General features: G+C 49.1%; 1 protein-coding gene across 1 annotated transcript in view; it reads left to right on the top strand.

The window, feature by feature from the left end:
* Positions 1–235: 235 nt before the first annotated feature.
* TNIP3 (TNFAIP3 interacting protein 3) overlaps positions 236–9,287 on the top strand; it is a 65,447-nt gene continuing 56,395 nt past the window's right edge. Inside the window, exon 1 of the mRNA XM_079153406.1 lies at positions 236–340. The gene's annotated coding sequence lies outside the window, so the exon portion shown is untranslated. The remainder of the gene's footprint in view (positions 341–9,287) is intronic.

Here is a 9,287-nt window from a genome sequence, read left to right as displayed (position 1 = left end):
ATGGCGTTTTCTTGTCGGTGTGCTGAAGATTCAGGTCCAGGGTGAGTGGCTTGCTGCCCAGCTTCTGTTCTGATTTGATTTTAGGTCGACTGCCTGTGCAAGCGACGTTGTGTGATGGGCTGCTTCCTTTTCCTGAGGACTTTTGTAAGTACCTGAAAGCATAAAGGAAAGGTAGCCCGTGAGGCTTCGCCAGTCAGGATTGACGTGCACAGGGCTCTGCGATGTGAACGTGCCAGGCTCCCTCCCTGACAGCGTAGCTTTACAGCGTGTGCTGGCAGGGGAGCAGCAGGTCACCGTCAGCACAGTGTCACCGTCTTCCTGCAGTGAGGGGCCCGTCCAGGTGAGATGAGCTGTGCCCTCAGTGTGGCCAGAGTGCTGTTCCCTCTGCTCCCGTCCCAGCCCCCAACCCCTGGCACCAGTCCCAGCAGGCCTGCCACCCTGCCCTGGGAAGCCCTCCTCATCCCTCCAGAGAGGATCACCGCTGCTCCAGACTGGATGGGCTATGTTCTCTTCTGGTAACAGAAACGCAGGTGTTTCCTCACCCTGAAAGGCTGGAGAAGCCACGCTGAGACCATAAACACGATTTTCCCTCTCAGGAAGAAACAACCCCCGGCCCCTCCTTCGTAAAAGGCAATGGGCTTATTTCTAGATGACTTCAAAGGGCGCTTAAATGTTACCCTGGGTGCTGGCCGGCCCGCTCGGGGAAAGAAAGGAAGATGAGACAGGCGTATTCCTAGAAATGAGAGCGTGCCCTCTGCGGCCCTTACAGTAAACGGTGCTGCTTCTGAGGGCGTGTGTGTGTGGCCCTGGAGGCTGAGAACTTTCCGCTCAGTGGGCAGGTGGACTTCCTGTCCTACCAGCGTTGCCTCCAGAGGTACGCGGGCCCGGGTTTCCATTACAGCACAGACTAGAGGGAATCCTCTGTGGTGTTTCACGCAGGCTGAGAACCTTTCATCCGTAGGTCGTGTTTGTATCCGAGGGGTGAATGTTAATGACCTCTTTGCAGCAGAATGACTTTCTTAAAAAGGGGGTTTCCCTGTGTATGGGTGGCTTAACCTTTCAAGTTCATGCTTCTACTTAAACCACTTGGTTACTGTCTGATTCAGAGCCCAACAGACCAGTCTCGGGGCCGGACCCACAGGTGCGTGTCCTAGAACTGTCCAGAGCTCTCAGGTGCGCAGGGTGGGTGACCCAGGCCTGGACGTGCACCTCCCTGCTCACCAGAGCGCGGGATGACTGCACTCCTCCTTCAGACCCCTCAGGGGTCCTAACGTGCGTGTAGGATGGAGGACGAGCCTGGGACCATTAGCCACTAAGGTAAGGGTCTGTGTGCTGAGGAGGGAGGCTCCTCGGGGGGCTGTGGTGTCCCGCTGCAGTCTGTACTTTAGCGTTCTTAGCAGGTGGCTCTTGTCTCCATACCAAGTCAGCTACTTTCATGAGCACTTCACTACATGAGTGTCATCCTGTTGGCTTTATTACTTCCAGAAGTTCTCTGACTAATAATGAAATCCAAGTAGTCATCCTGCTCCTCAGAATGGCGCAGGGCTGCCCGTCTCGATTCGGTGGTGACCAGGCACGCATGCCCCACGTGCTCCACAGTGGGCCACCCTGCCTGTGTCCTTGTGGTGCTCTATGCTCACGTCCATGGGAAGCAGAGCAACATTTGAAACGATGCTTTTCTAAATATTAAGCTACTGGAATGTTTTTTTCAGAGTAGTCCTTTTTTCCCAAAGGAGAATGGAAAACAAACTTCCCTGGGAGTAGCTTTCAGTGTAACAGTCCAATCGTCTCCCAAGGAAGGGAGTTTTACAGCCAGTAGTGGACAAGGTGGACGGCCCTCTCTGGCTCAGGGATGATGGGGACCGTGCGTCCCTAACCTGCAACACTGTCCCAGGGCCAGGCTCCCTGCTGCCAAAGGCGAGGACCCCTCCATGGACTGTCCCCATGGGGATGGTCTGCAGGGCTCCACACAAAGGGCAGGAGCAACTCTCTGGAGTGGATCAGTGCTAGGAAACGATTTCCAAAGAGGGTCTCCTCAATCTCTTGAGGTCATTTAAAAAGATCAAAATTGCAATGTATTTTTAAAAATTCCAGCAAATTAAGAGAGTCCAGCCCCCACGGCCTGCCCTCCTCTGCTGCCCCTGCGTGCGTGCTGTCTTTGTCCCCGTCACTCTCGTCCTTCCCTGTCCACTCCCGGGCTCCTGCTGACCAGACCCCTGGGTGCATCTCCAGGCACTGTTGGTCGGCTTCCACAGCCGCTCTGTGGAGATATGCGGCCGCCCCCCATTTCCCGGCGCTTATGAGATAAGGGGACAGGAAGGAGGAACTTTACACGCAGAAGCTGAATGTGAGACTCAGCCGCTCCAATAAGGAGCCTGAGACCCCGGGCTGCCGAGGAGCTGGGCCGGGTCCCACTGAACAGTCAGGCCTGGATGCCTCCGAAGGCCTGGTGCCCAGGCAGTGCGGGATGGCCAGCGTGGGACGGGGTGGGAAGTCCTCCGTGGAGGGAGGAGGCCGAGGCCCCTGGTCTGCCAGCTGTTGAATCCTGTTCCTTCAGCTGCGATCCTCCGCTCCTGGCCTCCTGACTCCTGAGGTCCCTTCCTCCCTAGGATGGGACAATGGGAGGTGCTCAGGAGAGCCTGTCGGCCGGTTATTCTCCTGTACGTTTGGGATTGTGGCGGTTGGGATCTTTCAGATCTTTGTTCCACGGGGGTGAAGCCTTCAGAGAAGAGAGGACCCTGGCCTTCCCCACATATTCTCTGGTCTTAAGAAATAAGTGAGAATTAAAAATTAACAAACCTTTCTGCTGAAATTGCAGAGAGCATGAGTGAAAACTCAGTTTCATTAGGAAAGTTCTGGATGGAATACCCTAGTTCTGCACACAAACACCTCAGGGGGGTGACCGTAGGGCACAGCACTGCAGATGGGTTCCCTGGTGCATCAGAGCCTGCAAAGCCCTGGGTGACAGAAGCAGCCGGGCAGGCGGCCAGCTCTCAGCTGGTGATCCGCCTGTGTGAGGGTCTGGCCCAGCAGTTTGATTGATGGATCGCCCTTGAGGGGGGACAACCCGCTTGCAGCTTTAAATCAGGCCTCCAACTGCAGACACAGTGAAAAGTCCCCTCAGACGTGACTGAGCTGCACAGGCAGCGGGCGGTGCCCAGGTGGCCCATGCTGGGCCCTGTGCACCGTAGCCTGCACACGCGGCAGCGCGTGGTGCCACTGCCCTGTAGTTCTAGGGAATGCGCCCTCACTCCGCACCAGCTCCTCGCTTGGAAATGTGGTCAAAAACCTTCTGGGAAAAAGCTTATTTTTTTTTTTTTTTTTAGTTATGGAAGATAAAACAACTGTAGATATATTAAAATAAGCTGGAAATGTGCACCCCTTTTGCAAGGGAACCATAAAATATAGGAATAGTATGAAAACAATCACATTTGATTTCTCATGAAAAGAAACACAGTGTTTCATGTGAAATTTAGTTTTGCTTCAATAGGAGGGAAAACGGTAAGATGAACTTCTAATTATTGTCTTGCTGTTTGTTTAAAAACAATAAGAATATATTAAAATTATAACCACCATCACTAACATTAAGTCCTAATTAGCCTGAGAAGATCTTGAACTCGGCATGTAACAGACAAAGTGGATTCTGACCTGAGCCCAGCGCCTGCTCTCACCTGGGTTTCTCATTTCCAGCAGACAGCGTTCACACACCACGGGTCTGCTCTCAGTCTTCATTTTTGATAATGATGATTGAACTGTCTTCCATTTACTCTCGTGGGAGGAATGGAAACAGCACAGTTCTTTTCACTTGTATTTGCTGATCTGGGGATCACCACTTGAATGTTGAGATTGCCTGTCTGGGTGGCCCAGGTGATAGACTGAGCACAGCTGATTGATGAAGAAAATGATGATGGTGTGTGTTTCATGGACAGTCTCCAGCCTGGCTTCTACTGCTGAGCAATGTCCTCCTCCCTCACACTTGCTCACGAGCTGTTTCAGGGACAGGAGAGGAATCCAGGTAGTGTGGCTTTGCAGACACCTGCAGGCAGGTGGGCAGGAGGCTAGGACGGGCTTGGGACTGGCTCTGTTCCACACCTCAGCCCCAGCCTGGCCCTGTACAGAGGCACTACATGCTCACAGCCAAGGATGAGATGCCAGCGTGTAACAGGCACCCACTCTTCTTCCAGTCTCCAACTGCTTCTCATGAAACAGCTTGGATGTTCAAAATGATTTTTGTACAAGACTAGGTTTTAGTTCAGTTACTTACTCAAATGCATACAGAATTTATATTTTGAATATAAAATACATACTGATAAGACAAAACTTGTAACATTGAAATCAAATCCTGGTGTGCAAAGATTCCTGAGGAATTGGCTCAGGCTGGCCGTGGCTGCCCTCTCCAGTGGGTGAGAGTCTACTGGAGGAATTGGTGCTGTGAGCAGGTTGCTGAGGAGGGGCCGAGGCTGCCTCACCTGGGACAGATATGGGAACAATCAACGTCCCATGAAGCAAACACGCCCTCAATCCCACGTTTTCATGATTTTCAGCAGAATAATCAATTTTCATAAATAATAACATACGTACTCACGTTCATGCCTCACAAAAATCATTTCCCCTCTGGGCTTCTCAGTGAGTTTTGAAACATTAAAAAAGATTTAAATTCCATCACATTTATTTGGAGCTTGCCATTTGCCAGGAAACAGGAGACAAAACATCTTGTAGTGCAGCTTAGTTGAAGGTTGCTTTCAAATGGGGCATTTTGTTTGATTGCTCAGCCCCATGTTCTTGCCTTTGAAGAGGAAAGTGCTAGCTTCACTCTGAGAAGGAAGTCATCCATGGGGGCTGAGATGGGAAGATGCAGCCTACTTTTGGTTTGTTTTATTTGTTGTTTTTAGGTATACGTGACAGTAGAGTGTACGTCAGCATATTGTACATACATGGAGTATAACTGATTCTAATTAGGACCCCATGCTTGTGGTTGTACATGATGTGGAGTTTCGCTGGTGGTGTATCCACATATGACATAGAAAAGTGATGTCCCACTCATTCCACTGCCTGTTGATTATAGAGAAGATGAGATCCTCATCGTACAGCTTAACTCCAATCATGCTTCTAATATACATGTTTAAAAAGTTGAATTTGTAATTTGGGGAGCTTCAATGAAACTCTTCAGTGAAGGACCACAGTGTGAGACTATTTCCAAGAAAAGAGTTGGAAAAAGACCCAGAATAAAAGCCTAACTGCAGAATGAAAGACCCTTCCATGGACAAGAAAAGCCTCTTGCTCCAGTAGGGACTGGTCCCGGGTGACACTTCACCAAGCACTAGGACAGGGGCGTCAGCAGCCACATTGCAATGATCCGGGATGACCGATTTCATAGTCCATCGGTATCAGAGCGACTCGGCCACTACAACGCCCAGCCGCTTCCCATCTCAGAGGTGGTGATAAAGACTTTATCCAGAGACGCACAGGGTGGGTGATGCCCTGGCCGCAGACAGAATCGCAGCCTCCTGGTTCCTGATTCAGGAACATTTCCAATTTCAATTCCCAACTGTGCTCGTAGAAGAAAGGCAGGTGCCTGAGGTGCCTTGAGTTGCAGAGAACGTGGGGAAAAACCTTCCTTGCTATAAGAAAAAAATTTCTTAGAAGGAAATAGGTGACAAAAGTCCCCGATGCGGCGTCTTTCTCAGAAACGTGAAATGGAAAGAAACCTGTGACTCTTTGGGTTTCTCATCTGGCCCAGCCATGTGCATCCCGAATCTCCTTCTTCTCAGTTCTCTGAGCCATGACTGTAAGTGAGAGTGGCATGAACTTTCCTCCCAGCGTCTCCAGCCGCCAGCAGAGGTGCCCAGGTGCTGCTCAGGAGCAGCAGCCTCACTCGCCGAGGCAGCGAGTGAGCGAGAAGGGACCACAGCTCCTGTTGTGACTGGCGTATCCTGTTGAATTGCATTCGCTTGTTCTGCTTGGAAATCATCAGAGAGGCTCGGTGGTGTCCTAGTGTCGTACCTGTAAATTTGGGTTGGTGGCATGGTCACCTGATGTGCCCATCACCCTCTTTCTAGTGGATTCCCTTCCTTTTATCAGGGATACAATGACTGATAGGGAGCTCTAGGAATAAAGCCGCTTGGACCTGCAAACGGGCTATTCCTGAATAAGGAGTGGTTAAAGGTATTATTAGGAAACCATATTGGAGATTCTTGTGCATGTCTTTGTTGCCTATAACAGCAAGGATTTTTTAAAAGATTATAAAATGTTATTTTTTTGCATATTGGCAACCAATGGGCTTTGCAAATCACAAAAAGCCATAAAGTTACTAAAAGTAAACAAAGTGTTAAGAGGATTGTCTTATTCCTTCACAGTGTTTGTTATAAAGGATTTTAATGCCTTCAGTGGAGACATTTGCTGCCTGGGTCACTCGCCACCCACTGTCCCCAACTGCTGGGCCTCCTGGCTCCGCAGGTCTTTTCCCTCCCGGCTGCTGCTCTCCCTGCAGCCTCCAGCGCATGCCGTCCCTGCGCTCTGCACGGCGGGGCTGGCTCTCAAGGCGGCCAGTGCTCACAGCTCGGGTCCTGCTCTGATTTCTGCCTCTGAAAGCTGCGTGGCTCATTCACCAGCTCTGGGTTTTGTCTGTTCTCCCAATCCACCTATAAATTCACTTTTTTAATGGCAATTACATAATTTAAATGAACTGCACATAGCTGATGGTGTACAAGTGCAAAAAGGTAGAAGAATCATTGTTTCTGTACAACCTAATTTGAACACCTGGGAAATATCCAATAAAGGTAGTTACCAAATTTAACTTGCATGTAGATGAGACAAATACGAAGATGGGAAAAGTGCCCTAAGAGTCTAAAAGCCTTTTGCTTCCCAACTGCACTGTTTCTTATAATTCTCGTTCCTTGTAAAGAAACTAAAACGAGAGTTGATGGAGGATTCATTGTGGACCAGGAGGCCCAGGTGGACAACAGGTAGATGTCTATTTGGAGAAAAGGGCGTGGTAGGTGAGGTACACGTGCATTTCAAATTACACCACAGCAATGTGGCATCAATGTCTTATTCTTTATGAGTTCCCGTTTTAGCCAATTTTTTTCTTTTTTCTTTGTTGGTACTGCGGATTGAACCCAGGGGTGTTTAACCTCTTAGCCACATCCCCAGGCCTTTTTTGTATTTTACTTACAGACAGGGTCTCACTAAGTTGCTTAGGGCCTTGCTAAGTTGCTGAGGCTGGCTTTGAACTTTTGATCCTTCTGCCTCAGCCTCCCCAACTGCTGGGATTACAGGCATTCACTACTACACTAGGACAAATTTTTTATTAACTGACTACCTGCAGGTCTCTTATGTGATCAATAAAAGCCTTTTGTGTATTCTTAAATACTGAAATATCACTTTGAAAAACATCAGTTTAGGCTTTTCTGTATGTAAGTGTGTGAACCTACACTGCACATTTTCAGCATATGTTCTTATAGAATCTTTGCTAGTTTTATGTATACACACAGACAAGCAGGATGGAGTTTGATAATGGCTTAGCTAGGATATTCCATCTGAAGCACACAGATCTGGTTACCATCTGGTTTGAACTTGGGGAAGGCGAGCACTAGAGTGAGGCTACTCGTCTGGAGGTATCACAAGCTGTACATGGTGCCATGGGGGACGCGTGTCATAGAGCTTTGGGGCCTCTGCCTGTTTGGGCTTCCCACCTCTGATGTGACAACGTTTTGACAGGTTCCATGCTACAACACGGATGTGACCAGCACAGCCAGCCTACACTAGAGGCAACTTTTACCATGATGTTTTCAAGGTCTCTAAGGCTGACTTTAGCAGACTTTGACTCTGACTGGCAACTCTCGCCTCCAGTCCTTCAACCTGACTTTAGAAATCCCAGGTGTGGAAGGCTGTCACCAAGAATGGCAGAAGGCTCATAGAATCTGGTTTACTTCCAAAAGTCAGTCTGTCCTCTAAAGTTGGGTTATTTTGGAACTGTGGATTGTGTAAACTTCTGCTCAAGCAATCAAACAACTTATGCTCTTCACTGATGTACTGAAACCCATTCAAGAATCCAAGGCATCTCTTGGTTAAGTTAAACAGAAAGCGACATCTGCTTCTTTAGCAACACGGGAACTCATTGTATAAAGGAGTAGTGGATGGGAGAGGAAGAGAAGAAGAAAGCAGTCAAGTGTGCAAACAGACACACACTTGCCTTTGCCCCGAGCGATGTTGTCAACCTCTCAGGCTCTACTGGCCAATCTCATGGGTCTGAAAGCCATCTGCAGTTTACCTCTGTCTTTCCATGAAGACAAAATCACAGACAACTGTAGAACTGTCAGTCCTTTTGTTTTCAAATTTGGTTGAAATAAAAAGGGCAAAAATAAAACGATATAATCCACTAAAATACTTGAAAATAAAACCATATAATAATCTAAAACTATATCCTTATGTCTCGTCTCGGCCACATGAGGAGGCAGGTACATTATTATCCCTGCATTTTAGAGGAAGGAGCATAGAAAGCTGCAATTGGTCCAGTTAGAAGCCGGGAATGTGGCCCAGGATGGTGCCCGGGCAGTCCCACTTCTGATCCTGCGTAATTGCTACCCTGCCCTGTGTCTGTAGATGTGCAAAGGAAGATGCTTAATAAAGCAAGAGAAGAAGCCAGCCCCACCACTGCGCTCTGAGCTTTCTTACTCCAACTGACGCTGCGGAACTTGACTTGCTTCCCACATTCACGAAACTTTAATCAGATTAGTTAGACATTTTTCCAATACTTTCAGAATAACGTGCCATGGATTCTAGAAATCACTTTACAGAAGGATCTCAGCATTGGGTGGACAGCAGGTTTTTGGAGTCGAGCAGGGCTCTGGGGTCATGCTTCCTACAAACAAAGACACACACCATGTCCATCGCCCCAGAAACCATACACGTGAGCATATCTGGGCAGAAAGATGGCTTCCCAGAGGCCCTGCAGTGCAGGGGAGGAGGGTCATTGGCATGAGGGCAAAGGAGACCCGTTGCCTGTGACCTCAAGGCTCACAGAGAGCTCGGCAGCACTGCTTGCTTTGACCAAGCAGAGAAACTGACCACATGAACTGTGGTCCTTCAGGAGGAGCATCTGGGCACCTGCTGGGAATGCCCAGGTCGGAGGGTGTTCACGCCTGTGCAATGGAAGTGCACCGTCTTCTACGTCTCACTGGGGTGCACCATTCAGGAACTCTTTCGAGTATCTGAACCACATTACCTTACAGGAGAGTTAACGAAGCGTGTTGGAGGGTGCCATGGCTTAGATGTGGGGGTCCCCC

The sequence above is a fragment of the Sciurus vulgaris genome (assembly GCF_902686455.1).
Source record: "Sciurus vulgaris genome assembly, chromosome: 9".
In the NCBI taxonomy this organism is placed as follows: Eukaryota; Metazoa; Chordata; class Mammalia; order Rodentia; family Sciuridae; genus Sciurus; species Sciurus vulgaris.
Note: the sequence above shows the minus strand (reverse complement) of the source record. Positions and strands in the feature narration are given on the sequence as shown.